The sequence below is a fragment of the Phocoena phocoena genome, chromosome 13, assembly GCF_963924675.1.
Source record: "Phocoena phocoena chromosome 13, mPhoPho1.1, whole genome shotgun sequence".
NCBI classification, from domain to species: Eukaryota; Metazoa; Chordata; class Mammalia; order Artiodactyla; family Phocoenidae; genus Phocoena; species Phocoena phocoena.
In genome coordinates, this window is record NC_089231.1 from 60,327,832 (window position 1) to 60,342,068 (window position 14,237).

General features: G+C 40.2%; 1 protein-coding gene across 1 annotated transcript in view; it reads left to right on the forward strand.

Annotated features, from left to right (window-relative positions):
- The first annotated feature begins 4,374 nt into the window (after positions 1-4,374).
- The window catches only part of ANKRD12 (ankyrin repeat domain 12), a 111,633-nt gene continuing 101,770 nt past the window's right edge, over positions 4,375-14,237 (forward strand). Inside the window, exon 1 of the mRNA XM_065889592.1 lies at positions 4,375-4,656. The gene's annotated coding sequence lies outside the window, so the exon portion shown is untranslated. The remainder of the gene's footprint in view (positions 4,657-14,237) is intronic.

Below are 14,237 nucleotides of genomic sequence, written 5' to 3' on the forward strand. Positions count from 1 at the left end.
AGAAGTACTATTTATCATTTTTAAAAAAGGAAGGTACAAAACACTTTGATATTATCCTGGGCTATTCTGACCCTGCAAGTATACAAAAACTAAGTGGGGGAAGAAACTGGAAGTGTAACTTGAGTTGGAAGGTTTAGTGGATATGGGAAATATACTCCTCAGCTGAATGCATATTACAACTTGGAAGAAAGAATAAAACCCTTTGTATATAATATCCAGTTCAAGAAACTAGCTATGAGTTTTGCAAGCTGGAATAAAAAATTAATAGCCAGCTTTAAATTCAGGGATAGATCTAAACTAATCCACTTTCAGGATTTCTCCAAGTCACTGTTTGGCCTTGGTCTTATGACAGACTAATAACTATGATGCTTAAAAATATGATTATTTTTAAGACTGTCTTTAAAAACGAGTTTTTGAGAAATGAAATTGAGTTACTTTTACTGAGGTGGATGGACCTAGAGTCTGTCATACAGAGTGAAGCAAGTCGAGTTACTTTTTCTGAGGTGGATGGACCTAGAGTCTGTCACACAGAGTGAAGCAAGTCAGAAAAACAAATACTGTATGTTAACACACATATATGGAATCTTAAAAAAAAAAATGGTTCTGATGAACCTAGGACAGGAATAAAGATACAGATGTAGAGATGTAGAGAATGGACTTGAGGACATGGGGAGGGGGAAGGGTAAGCTGGAACGAAGTGAGAGAGTGGCATTGACATATATACACTACCAGATGTAAAAGATAGTTAGTGGGAAGCAGCTGCATGGCACAGGGAGATCAGTCCAGTGCGTTGTGACCACCTAGAGGGATGGGATAAGGAGGGTGGGAGGGAGATGCAAGAGGGAGGGGATATGGGGATATATGTATACATATAGCTGATTCATTTTGTTATACAGCAGAAACTAACAACACTGTAAAGCAATTACACTCCAATAAAGATGTTAAAAAAACTAACTAGTTTTTGTTTTTTACCTAGGAAGGTAACAACGACAGTAATTTTTCAAGTGGCACAAAAAGGTAACACAGTGAAAATGCTCCCTTCTACCCTAGAGCCCTCAGACCTTCTTCCCACAGGCAACTACTTTTACTATTATTTTTCCCTCTTCAAAAAAAAAAATAGTCTATCTTCTGTTAGCTGTTAAGCTTTTTATTTAAAAGTATGAAAAATTACAGGTATTCCTTTAAATTAAAGTTACTATTGTAAAAAATGCCTTACACTTTGACATAATTTTTTTTTTTTTCCCCACTAGACGAAATTTTAGGAGTGGGAAGGTTTCAGATACTGGGTGAAAAACAAGTCATGTATTAAGGATATGCACTGATTATTAACTTATGTACTACTTTAGAAGCAGAATATTGATTTTAGGTCGTTATAATTATAGCCATACTGTTATATCATTATCAAAACATATTCTATAGTTCTTAGATCATCACTTACATTGTACTGCAGTAGTACATATTACGATTTTGAGTTGAATCTTGCTTAATCTTTTTGTCCATTTTTCTTGAAAATCCTATCAATTTTTAACACAAGAGCACTGGTTTTAATAACTACAGATAGGCTTTTAAAAACACCTGGCAAGTAAAATTTCATTACAGTAATCCAAGATGGTTCCAAATGTATATGAACACACTGATTAAAATTTTCTTGCCAGTTTTCGGTTGCCTGAGATGAAGCTATATCCCAGCCTATTTTTGAAACCCGTAAGGAGAAGTTGGCAGTGTTGATGTGTCTAACACCACTTGCTCCCTCATTTCCTCTTCTCAGTTCCTAGCTCTGTGCTGTTTTTTACAAAAAAGATATTTAGGGAGGAAATGTTCTTATTGCTATTTAAATTTTTTTATTACAAAAATGAACCAACAAATCAACTTGTCATTTTTCCTACTGGGCAAAGAATCTAATGTCTGGCTTTTTTGGTGGTTTTTGGAGCGGCTACTGAGGGTAGCTAGGGAAAGCTACCAATTCCTCAGAATTACTTGCTGTGACTGGATGGAGCCATTGCCCTAATAAGTCCTACAACATGATGATAGTCATAAGAGTATTAAAGCATTACATCTGTATAGACTGTCATATGATAAGCCATGATTGAGATTGTATTTTTATTTTATTATATTCACCTTCCTGAAATATGGCAGGATTTTTTTGAATGATCTAACTGTACATCATGTAGCAAAACGTAACAGTAGTTGATTCTAAAGGTAAGAAGTTGGAAAGAAAGTAAATTTTGCAGATGGCTTCTAGATATCAAATACACACATTTTAAGTGTCTGCTAGTAATAACCCTAAATAAATGTAATAAAACTTAACCTTGGCTAAGAGTGATGTTTAATGCTTGGGTTCCTTGATCTCCTGGTACTATTAAGAAAACAGATATTTTGCCCACTTGCTGAAGATGGATTCCAGGATTTGAGCCAATGAAAGACAGGGGCTCTATAATTAACAGCCTTAGCAACTTACTAGTCTACTAGCTCCAGCTTCTTTTGAGGTCTCTATCCATAATAAGAATTAACTTCTTGATTTATACTTCTAGTTTCACACTGAAAAGGAAAATTAGCTCCTCTTCCCTTGATTTTGAACCTTTCCAATAACAAACTGTGGCTGACTTATAATTTGTCGCGTATAATCTTAATAGGAGCTTCAATAAAATTTTTTTTGCAACTTGACTGATTCTACAATGAACTTTTCTTTTACAGATAGTGTCCTATTCAAGTGTAGTCAGTACAGTGCCTTGGATCACAATTGCCTTGAGTCTTTCATGTATTCAGTGACTTTTAAGTAATAAGATTGTGCAGATAATTATGGCATGAATTATGGTTAATTGATTTCAGCAAATTCAAGATTAGCTACCTTTCAGTTTTGAACTGAGGCTCGTACTGCTGTAGAAATAGCTATTGCCACTGCCATCCATTCTCCCTATGACAGCGAGCTAAATGAGAACCAACTCAACGACTTGAAGTCAGACAAGAGTTGGTTAAATTTTTAGTGGATTTTTCTTTGTATTTCATGCCATAAATATCCAAATTATACGTAACAGTAATCCACTTCTAGCCACAAGGTGCTCTCTTACAATTCATATTGAACCTAATATTTTTAAAGGTAGGAGAAATCAGGAACCTAGGAAAGTAAAAAATAGTGATGTTTAATGCAAGTTTATGCTTTATATGGTTAAATGCTGGGATTTATCTTTCTCTGTCAAGTCTGAAATATATCATCTGATTAATGACATAAATTCGTAACTTCACTCATTAAGTCACAAGTGCGTGCTGTAGTTTGGAGGACACAACGATGAGGAGGAAGATGGTTTCCCTCCAATTACGCAAGCTCTTTTATGGTTAAATAAAGGCATGCACAAATTGTCGCGGATTAACCTCAATGTAAATAAAAAGCGTCCAAATGGAACGCAATAAAATGGTTTCCCTCCGATTATGTAATCCCTTTGGTGGTTAAATAAGGGCAAGTACAAACTGTCGCGGATAACCCTCCAGAGCAAGTCAGAGTGCCAGCAGCTGGACCGCCGAGGCGGTAAATTTCCCTCCTGCACTGTCCTCCAGCTGGCAGTGCCCTGAGAAGTACTATCTCGGATGGGGGAAAATGCTCTTAAATTTGTCTGAAAAGGTCATCCGAAGGTGTGACTGTGAGAGGGCGTATTGCAGAGTCCATGCAGTCCCCGCGACAGGTGCACGCGAACGTGCTTTAGGGATGGGCCCGGGGCCCACATGGCTCAGGTGAGGGGCGCGTTGCGGCCTGGCCAGCCCCGTGCTTCCGCAGGTGCGGCCATCGGCGCGCAGGCGCAGTGCGCGGACCCAGGGCGCACCGCCTTTCCCAACGCCCCCTGGCCCGCAGTCCACCGCGAGCCGGGGCGGACACCCGCCTCCACCGCCAGCCGGGGCAGCAGCGTTGTTCTCCCGGGTCCCAGCTCGCAAACTCGTCCGCCCGCCCCCGCAAAAATAACATGTGAATACCCAACGTAGACAGAGCCTCCTCTTCCTCGCCGCCGCCATTTCCAGAAGTTTCCAGTCACTGCCACGGCCATGGTCGCCGCAGAGCGCGAAGCGGCACCCGCCGGCCCGGCACGTCGGCGGCGCCTGCGCGGCTCCCTCGCTCCCCTAGGCCCCTCCCTTCTGGGGCTGGTGCCGGCGGAGGGGAGGCGGCGAGGCGGGTGGGGTCCGCACCCCCGCGTCCACTTGGTACGCCCCGACCCCCGCCCCCGGCTCGGGAAGCTTCTCCCGGCCCAGGCAGAGCGGCGGGCCGCGGCGCGGGGAGGCGGGCGGAAGGGGCGGCGGGGCCGGGGGCGGAGCGCTCACGCCGCCCGTCCCGTGCCCGGCGCGTCACGTGCCCGCGCCGCGGCCAATCGCCGGACGGCGCCGTCCTGGGAGCGAGCAGGCTGTGGTGAGGGGCGGCGGAGACCGGAGATGTTTTCGAGCCCGGCCTTGGCGGCGTTCGCGGCGGCGGCGAAGACCACGACAGCGACGGCGGCGCCGAGGCCCTCGTTCCGGGGGTAGACCCTCCCGCGCCGGCCGTGCCTCGGGTCCGTGCGGGCGAGGGGGGCGTGGCGACAGGCGAGAAGGAAGGAGGGGCGCGGCTTCAAGCCCCGGCCCCGGAGCCCGGGAGGAGCCCCTCAGTCGCGCCCGCTCCCGTCCCCTCCCCCGAGCGAGGTAGGGACTCGCCCCGCCCTGCGGCGCCGCGCTGACAGTACGGCTGCCCCGCTGGGAGCGCAGTGGTCGCGGCGCGGCGGGAGCTGCCCGAGCGGGGGGCGGGGGCTCCGCGGGCGGCCGCGCCGCTCCCGGAACATGGCGGGGCCGCGGCGCGTGTGCGTGCGAGGGAACGAGGGAGCGAGTGTGCGCGGCCGGGGGGGCGCCGCCGGGAGCCGGGCGGGGTGGGGGCGGGGCGGGGCGCCCCCAGCCCGGGGCCGCGGGTAGGCAGCTTCGCGGCGCGGGCGAGCCGGGCCCCGGCGTTTTCGGACCCTCGGGCCGCCGGGTTCTTGGAGCTAGTTCGAGGGTAACACGGTGTGACGCAGCCTCGAGGTTCCCAAAGCGTTGAATAAACGGTTGTACAAAGAGGTTACCGAAGCCCAGCTGACAGCTGTTTTAATCATAACAGTAAGAAACAGTTTAGGACGGGAAGTTGACACTCTTGCACCCGTAGAAACCGTAGGAAACATTTTAAGCGGTGTTAGCGGTCGAGAGTGTAATTTCCACCCTGCGGACGCAGTGAAAAGGGTCGCAGACCCAGAGATCCTTAACACTTCGGAATTGGCTCTAATCCTGAAGTTGAAGTGAACCTGAGTTCTCAGTCATGTGTCCTTTTTTATTTTAAAACGGTTTATGTAAATTATAAAAGAAGGCGAACTGGTGAAATAGCTATTTTAAAATAAATTGACTGTTGATTAAAAACATATGATTATATAGGCTCTTAAAAATCTTGGGCACTGATCTGTTTCAGTTTCTTCAGTCGTTATACAAAGGCTTTCCTGGAGATTAGCTCAGAACTGGCAGAACATGTGCTATATTGGTGCCAAGTGGCTTAAAAAACAAAATGAGATAGTGTCGACTGTGTAAGATCAAGTCGTTATATTAGCTAAGCTTGTTGGGAAAAGTCTTTAATTTGGGCTAAACGCAAAAACATGTAAACATTCGAAATGTTTCATAGGCAAGGGGGGGAAGGCTTTACTGAAAGATCTTTTATAGTCGACACAAGCAGTAACCAAATTTCTAAAGGTCTGCAGACGGTTGACTGAGTAAGGTCAAGCCTAACTATTCGGGGTATGTGTTCTATTTTAGGGACAGGCAAGGTGTTAAAATGAAGTAAAACCTAAGTAGTATTCATGGAAGGAAAAGAGCAGGATGCCTGTAATGTTCTTAATCTCTCTGGTTTCCATAGTTGTTGTTAGGATGGTTTTATGAACAAGCAGAGCTGGGAAAGTGGAAATCTCTGGGTGTGTATTCCTTGAAGACTATTTGAGGCAGAGTAAAGAAAATAAAGTATTCAGATGAGGAAAGAACTTAGTAGGTGGAAATACATTGTGCGGTCTTTGATTTTAGTTCTTTAATACCAGGAAGGGGGAAAAAAGCTTGAATTTTGTTTGGAGACGAGCGCCCAACTGGTGGAATGAATTTAAAAGGAAGATGTTTTTATCAAATTGTTTATGTTACTTTTTTTTTTTTTTTGCTATAGAAGTTGCTGTAAAAGGTAACTGATAAATCTTCGAGGTAGACTGGAGAAATAGGGATATTTGGAAAGCTCTTCATTGGAAAAGAGGTTTTTATTCTGTAGAATAAAAATAATAGTAAAAATGTTCAGTTTCTTGGTATGAGTTGATGAGTAGTTAAATTTTCTGTAAGCCATTCTTATGTTTTAAGAGCATTGTTTCAGGCTAAAAGGAGAATGAATAGTGAGATTAATCATGTTCATCGTAGTCCATAAAAGTTAGACAGCTTTCTGTATATAAACTTGATGCTACTGAAGCAACATCTATCAGACATGAAGAATTTATCCAGTAATTGCAGTAGGTTGCTTAATAGCTAATGACACCACTTTCTGACTTGGAACTTGTTGTGGAAGCTGACATCAACATGTATTTGTAAAATGCTTGTACTCTGTAAAGGTTGTAGTTTAGAGATTTATCCTTAGAACTGGAAGAGACCTCAGATTTTCTAATCCGTTTCCCTCATTTTACAGATGAGAAAATAAAGGCCTGGTAAGGGGGAATGACTTACCCAAGTCAGCACAGCTAATTAAAACAGCCTGTGGTTTGGCCTAGAGATTTTTTTTTCTGAAGACGCTAATTTGCTTCTTTCTTGAAGAAGTAGCTTTATGGAGTAGTGGACAGAACAGGCAAATAAAAGTGAGAAGGCCAGGGTTTACATTCTTGATTTGTCACTTCCTAACTGTGGTTTTTGACAAATCATACTTTCAGAACCTTGCCTTTGTAATCTGAAAAAAATAATTTTCCTACACAATTTACAGGATTGTTTGATGGAACGAATGTGATTACATATGGAAAGCACATTATATAATATAAGCTTTCATCTATATAAAAAGTGTTGACATTATTTTTAAAATAAATAACAGTTTTCTACTGTATTATCTAAGGTGTCTAGATCCCTAGGTTTTTGCTTAGCCTTAGCTTCATTGTTTTGAGCACCTGCTGTTTTATAGATTATAACTCCCTGTAGATAACATTTTCTGATCCCTACTTAGTTCTAATCTTAGTAAAGCCTCTTATGAACATTTTAAATATTGCGGTTGTTAGAGCCTGACTTCCTCTGGAGAATATGAAGTTTCTTCGTATAGCATTTGAAAACATTCTCATATACACTCATGCATGCATAATCTGTTTCTTTAACAGGCAGTGGCATTTTAAAAGTAATAGTGAAAGTATCTTAGTAGCAATGTTAATTTGTTGCTAGTTTCTAGATAATGGCAATAACAGGAGGTAATTTCCTTTATAAACTCAGCTTTTTAGTAGTTCATGTTAAGGTTATGTTGTAGATCTAAAATATAAGTGCAGAAATGTTAAGACACTGTTGACTTTTGCTGTTAGGTTTAAAGACCTTTTTCTTTTAGTGCTTTAAATCGATAATACTGGGAACATCATTGTAGTATTGTAGTGTTACATACATGGATTATTTGTAACCTTGAAGCTAAAGGTTATGATAAACATTTGTTGAGCATGTAGAATCTGCACGTATCTGTGTTCAAAGTTTTAAGTGAAATATTTCAGATAATTTTCATAATAACCCTGTAAAACAGATACTGTGGCTGAGGAAAATGAGGCTTTGAACTGTTAAGTGGTGTACAGATATTCACAGACCTAAAAAAGTGACAGACTCTGCCGTCCCCATTCTTAACCATTTCTCTGTATTCTACCTCTAAGAGTGTTCAGCTGATTTTGAGAAGTTTTAGGGCAGTTTTTAAGTTTCTGACTTGGTGAAAAATTTGGTGAGGTGGGGGGCAGCATTCTACCTTCTACTATGTTGGTTAAAAAACAAAAAGAAAAGAAAATACCTTATGAGAATTGTGGAAAACAGTCCAGCAAGCCTTTTAATGAGATGCTGATGTAGTTGGGTTTTTTTGTGTTGTCAGAAGCAAATTAGTCTCGCCAGCAACAGAAGGACTACAGTTGTTAGTACTAAGAGGCTGTTCTAACAGACTCCACCTTGATATTGATGTTCATTGTTCTAAGGAAACATACTTTAAACAGAGTGACTGAAGGAAAAAGATAACTAACCAAATTCATTTGGGACTTTTATAAAGGAATAGATCCAGCAAGAGTAAATATGAGTTTGTCCAGGTTAGAAAATAGCAACCAAAACTAGGTTTTCTGATTAGTGGAACCTCCACAATTCTAAGAAATTCAAATTCAAATTTAAGTTCTTAGAGCATTAGGTTTAAATACAGAAATGCTTCCAAATTAAGGTAAATAGAAGAGGTAAATTATGAAGCTGCAAAATCATTTTTCTTCGGCTTTTAAAAATTGTGTCTTTTTTTGGCCAGTCCCTTAATATTTGTTTATTGCACTAAAATTGTTTCAAAATATGTAGTAGTTTACATTTCTGTTTATCAGTTTGTATTTGGGCCACAATTGGGGGAGATACCACAAATACTTGTGATAAATACTATGTTGTTAAACTACCTTATTGCTTGAAAGAGTTGGGAGAGTCCTGTAGCTTCTTACATTTCAGATTGTTGTTCTTCCTACATAGGAGTTTTTTTGGCATTCTGACTTCTAATGGAGAACAAAAACCATGTGTGTGTGGCTCTCTCTTTCTAGAAATAGCTGTAGTAACTCACGATAAAAGATAATAGTATGTAAAAAATTACGGTGTTCTGTAGTTCATGAAGTACATTTTATATCCGATCTCTTGAATTTCACAGCTACTCTGAGATCAGCAAAAAATCCGCTAATCTAATGATATTGAACCATGGATAGGATCCAGGTTAAAATTCTCTGGAGTAATGCTAGACTCCTTTGAAATGCACTCGTGAAAGAGAAGCATTAGCAAATCTGAAGGAAGAGGAAAGAAACACCTACTTTTATTCTCTCTTCCACCAAAGCCGCATTGTACACAGCTTTCTTCCATTCTGTTCTACCACTTCTGAAACTTTAACAAGCAGGGTGGGAGTAAATACTAAAAACATTCTTTATACCACTTTACTAATTAGTGCTGGTGGTTAATGATGTCACTTAGATGAGAAAATTTTAAATTTACAGAATGTTTCCTACCGTAATTTGCACAAAAATATTGTAACTAGGAATAAAGCCTTGGCTTATATTTTAATATTATGTACTAAAGTTTTGCAACCTCTGAGTTAAAATAAGTTCTTTTTACCAGAGTTTAATTTTGACTATTTGGAAGTTACTTGGTGATCAAAGAAAAGACCTTTTATTGAGCTTTAGTATTCTAGGTACTGTTAGATACTTACATATGTGTTATTTTAATATATGATGAGAATAGATATTTTACATACCTAGTTATGAAGAAACTTCAAAAAGTTGTTACTGGAATGTCTCCAACTCTAGGTGCTATTACTCAAGAACTAACTTAAAATTTGTAAATGTTATATAAATGTAATTTCATTACTTTGAGAAAAATTTTTTCTTAAGATCAACCCAATTCGTTTGTAGATTGATAGCTGAGGTGATCACCCAGTAGTGGTTCTTCAACCTTCAGAAATTATCCCTGTCTTCCAGAATTCATAAAAACATCCCAAGAATGAAGATGAGTGTTCTCTTTAAGCTGCAGTCCAACAGGACAAAAAAATACCTCTTTGCCTTCTATTTGTGCTCATGCTGTTGAAAGTAAACAATTGTTGGTTACCAATTAAAATTTGTGTCATTACATTTAAGTTATATTACCGCTGTCATTTTACATCCAAGGCTTTCATCTTTAATTGCGGTATGAAGGGTTTGATTTTAGCTACAGGAATTTGGATCATTAGCTAATACATGGAGAAATAATCATTTGCATTTTCTCTTCTGTGAATTGATACTTCATATCCTTTGGTCAGAGGCATAATTACAAATGTCCTGTGATTGATAATGGATTCTCCACATAACTTTTGATTCACTCTTTACCATTACCTTGTGAAGTTTATCTTGTTGTCATTATACAGATGAGTTTAAATTAGTGTCTGTATTGCTCCTTTACAAAACTGCACATTCAAAGAAGCTGATATTATTAAGAGAAAAAAAGGTAAAATGATAGATAAAATATGAGCCTTTATGGGGAAAATAATTGTTTTGTATTATGGATTTTTACAAGGAGTGAAAGTTCTTGAATGATCCAGTCTGACAGTGTGACAGATTATCTCTGGATATTGAATATGAAAGTAACCAGAATTTCTTTTATTTTTCTGTATTTTCAAGTTTTGCCACAATGAGCTAGTATTATGGATATAATCAAGAAGGTTTTAAACACTGCATGTTTAGTTAACAAATTTTAAATAAATGTTTCTATGAACGCTATTGCATTTAGCGTTGAGGCAGGAGTTTAGAAAAATATAAGCGAAGACAATATCGTAGGTTGTTTTTTTTTAAAGGATTTACACTCAGTGAACAAAACATAGACATGTGGAATAGGCGAACAGTATTATTGTTTAGTCATTCAAATTGCTTTCTAGTTGGCGTAGAAAGGAACGTGGTGAGCCCTCGAGGACATGGATCATGTCTGTCTTGTTCATTGTTGTACCGTAGATTCCATCACACTGTAAAGGATCACCCCGATGCTAATGACAGGAGGATGGTCTGACTGGCAGAAGAGGATGAACTGGGACTAAGGGAGAAAAGATGGGTAGCAGATGAAAAAGGCCATGATTGCTAGGAAGAAGAGCTTAATAAAAATTAATTTCCAAGATGGGGAGTAATGTAATACAGATTTTCTTAGAAAAGAATTCGAGGTCGTATAGAATTCATGTAGGAGACAAAGAGATCATTGAAAAGGTGCTTAGGTTTTAAGGTTTTAGGTGCCAATGCTAAGCACATATCTGAAGAAGACTTCTTGTATGGAGCTTAAAATCTAGCTGCAAGAGATAATTACTTAAAACAAGGACCCATAATTACAGAGAGGTTCTGTAAACATTTGGAAGTTACACTGCAAATTTTTTAGTGAAAGAACCTATGGCTTTCAGGTTCTGAGATGGGTCTGTCCAAAAAAGACTAAGAATCACTGACTTGGAAATTTAAGTTGAATTTTTGATGTAGAACTGTTACATTCTTAAATAGTCCTAATTTGTGTTTTTAGGCATTTATTTTTTATAGTATATTTCTTTTCATAGATAAAGTTGTTTAACATCAGTATCATCAGTGAGATTTGCCTTTTTTATCCACAGTTCATAACATTTACATGATTATATTTCAGGAAATGTTTTATTTTAAAAATAAAACCAAATACATACATATTGTTTGTCACTGGGGTTGGAGTTTCCATAGTGCCACACTTTTCTTGTTACTTACTTTTACAGCTGTTAAAAGACAGTGAATTTACCATGCTTTGGTCCCTCCGTACCATATTTCTTATTCTTCTCCTCAGCATACTTTGGCAGGGAAACAGTTTATAATCCTAAATTGCCCTGACTAAAAGAGCAACCAATAATACTACTACCCTAAGTCAGTTTAGAGCATGTTTTCTCTTAAATGCCCTATATGCAGTTATCCTGAATTCTTTTTTTTATTGAGGTCTGGTTGATTTACAATATCAATCATATTAGTTTCAGGTGTACAACATAGTGATTCATATATTTGTAGATTATACTTCATTTAAATTTGGCAGTTGTCCTGAATTCTTGTGTGGAGTATAGCAAGTGGGTTTATGTTGGAGAGTGTACAGAAGACGGAGGTAGCAGGTCAGGACTAAAGGCCCAGACAGTTCAGCCCTGGTGTGAAGTTGTATGGAAGCTACAACTTTGGCTTTAGTTGAAGTAGTGCTAATAACCCACCTTATTGTTGGGTCAGGGTGGGAATGATGTGGTATGTGGATTAGAAATAACTTAATACTTCCATAAGTTTTGCTCTCTTGGGCGGGGTACTGATTTCAGTACCTCTAACTGCATAGAGAGTTTGGGTGTAGATAAAGATGATTTTCAGGATCTCAGACTTACACTGCAGAAGCCATGATTATCATAAACGATTCTGGTTTTTTATGCCATATCCTTTATCTCAAATCTCTATTTTTTTAATGTGTCACTATTCAAACTGCACCCAATTATCTAAGCAATTAGAAGTCTTTTCCTTTCATTTAAGGCTGAAGTATGTACCTATCATTTATAAAGAAAGCCGTTGGGACTTTCCTGGTGGCACAGTGGTTAAGAATCTGCCTGCCAATGCAGGGGACACAGGTTTGAACCCTGGTCCAGGAAGATCCCATACGCCGCGGATCAACTAAGCCGTGCGCCACAATTACTGAGCCTGCGCTCTAGAGACCGCGAGCCACAACTACTGAAGCCCGCGCGCCTAGAGCCCGTGCTCCGCAGCAAGAGAAGCCACCGCAATGAGAAACCTGCGTACCACAACAAAGAGTAACCCCCGCTCGCCGCAACTAGAGAAAGTCCGCGCACAGCAGCGAAGACCCAGTGCAGCCAAAAATAAATAAATAAATATTTAAAAAAATAGAAAGCCGTAAAAATGAGGGCATTATTTGGGATTAAAGTGTGAGTAGTACTGAGAATGCCACCAGGCGTATGATCTTTTGAGTAGATGGGCTGCTTGTCTTTTGAGGGGCAAAGTAAAATACCAAAAACTTTTTTAAATTTTGAAATAGTTCAAATAATTTAAAAGGTACAGAAGATAGCATAGTGAGAACCTTCTACCTATCACCAACCTTAAGAATTACAATTCAGTTGAACCCCCCTGTATACCTTTCCTTGAGCCATTTCCTCACTTCCCCAGGCAAATTCCTATCTCCCTCTTTGCACAAACTTTTCCTAACAGTGGATCTGCCCTTTCCCTAGACCTATGTAGATTTGTTTCTTTATACAAAGTTCACCACAGTGACCTTTTCCGTTTCAATTCTATTACATATTTTTTCATTCCCTGCCCATTTTTATTTATTTATGTACTTATTTATGTATTCATTAATTTATATTTTTGGCTGCGTCGGGTCTTAGTTGCGGCACACGGGATCTTTTGTTGCGGCACTCAGGCTTCTCTCTAGTTGTGGCGTGCGGGCTCCAGAGCGTGTGGGCTGTGGTTTGCGGCACGCGGGCGTTCTAGTTCAGGCGTGTGGGCTCAGTAGTTGTGGTGCGAGGGCTCAGTTGCCCCACGGCATGTGGAGTCTTAGTTCCCCGACTAGGGATCAAACCCGCATCCCCTGCATTGGAAGGGGACCACTGGACCACCAGGACCACCAGGGAAGTCTCTCTGTTGCATATTGTGTAAAACAGTAAGAGCAGTCTCACTAGAGGAGTTGAAAATAAGATTTGTATACATGAGGTAGAAATCTACCTTAAAATCTAGGCAAAGTAAAGACTTCACTGCACTGTATGCAGAACAGATTGGCAAAGTAGATGTGAGAGTAACCTAATGACATTATCATTTTAGGAAGTTTAGTCTGGTAGCAGTGGTGTGGAGCCGTGGTCTGAAAGGAAGTGTGAGTTGCTAACTGATTTTGACTGGCTTTTTTCCCTTCTAATTACCCTATGTTAGTGAGATTTTGTTCTGCTTCCAAACACTGCTATTTTGCAGGAAGAGAAAGGAGCTGGTGGCAAAATGCTTAATTTTGAGTGCTTCTAGTTTTCAGGCTTTGGGGGGTTGCTCTTGCCCCCTTTTAGAATCTGTTGACAGTGAAGTGAATACGTAGTGGTTGTTAGTTCTCTACTTTCAGTATTGTAATTTTTCCACCGCCCAGTGCCAGAGATGCAAGTCAAGCTGCCTCACCATTTTCTCTGGGCTGTTGCAGCCCTCTGCTGGTCTACGGAAGTTGCACATTTAGAGCCCTGTAGGGCTAGAAAGAGGTCAGTAAACCCAGCAACTCATTTTTTTAGAATCTTAGAACCTTAGAAGTCATTTATGTCAACTCCCCATTGCAGATGAGTATTTTATATGTCGACCTTTACATCTGGAAATGAATGTATATATAAATATATGTACATAGCGAGGGCAAATAGATCATTGTAAACCCAGCTGCCTGTATTACTTTCTTTAAAAATTCTAAATGCATTGTTAGAACGTGATCCTTTATGGTCCACTGTTTGACAGTGCCCAAAAAATCTTTTTACCACTAATCTCTTTTGTAAATAT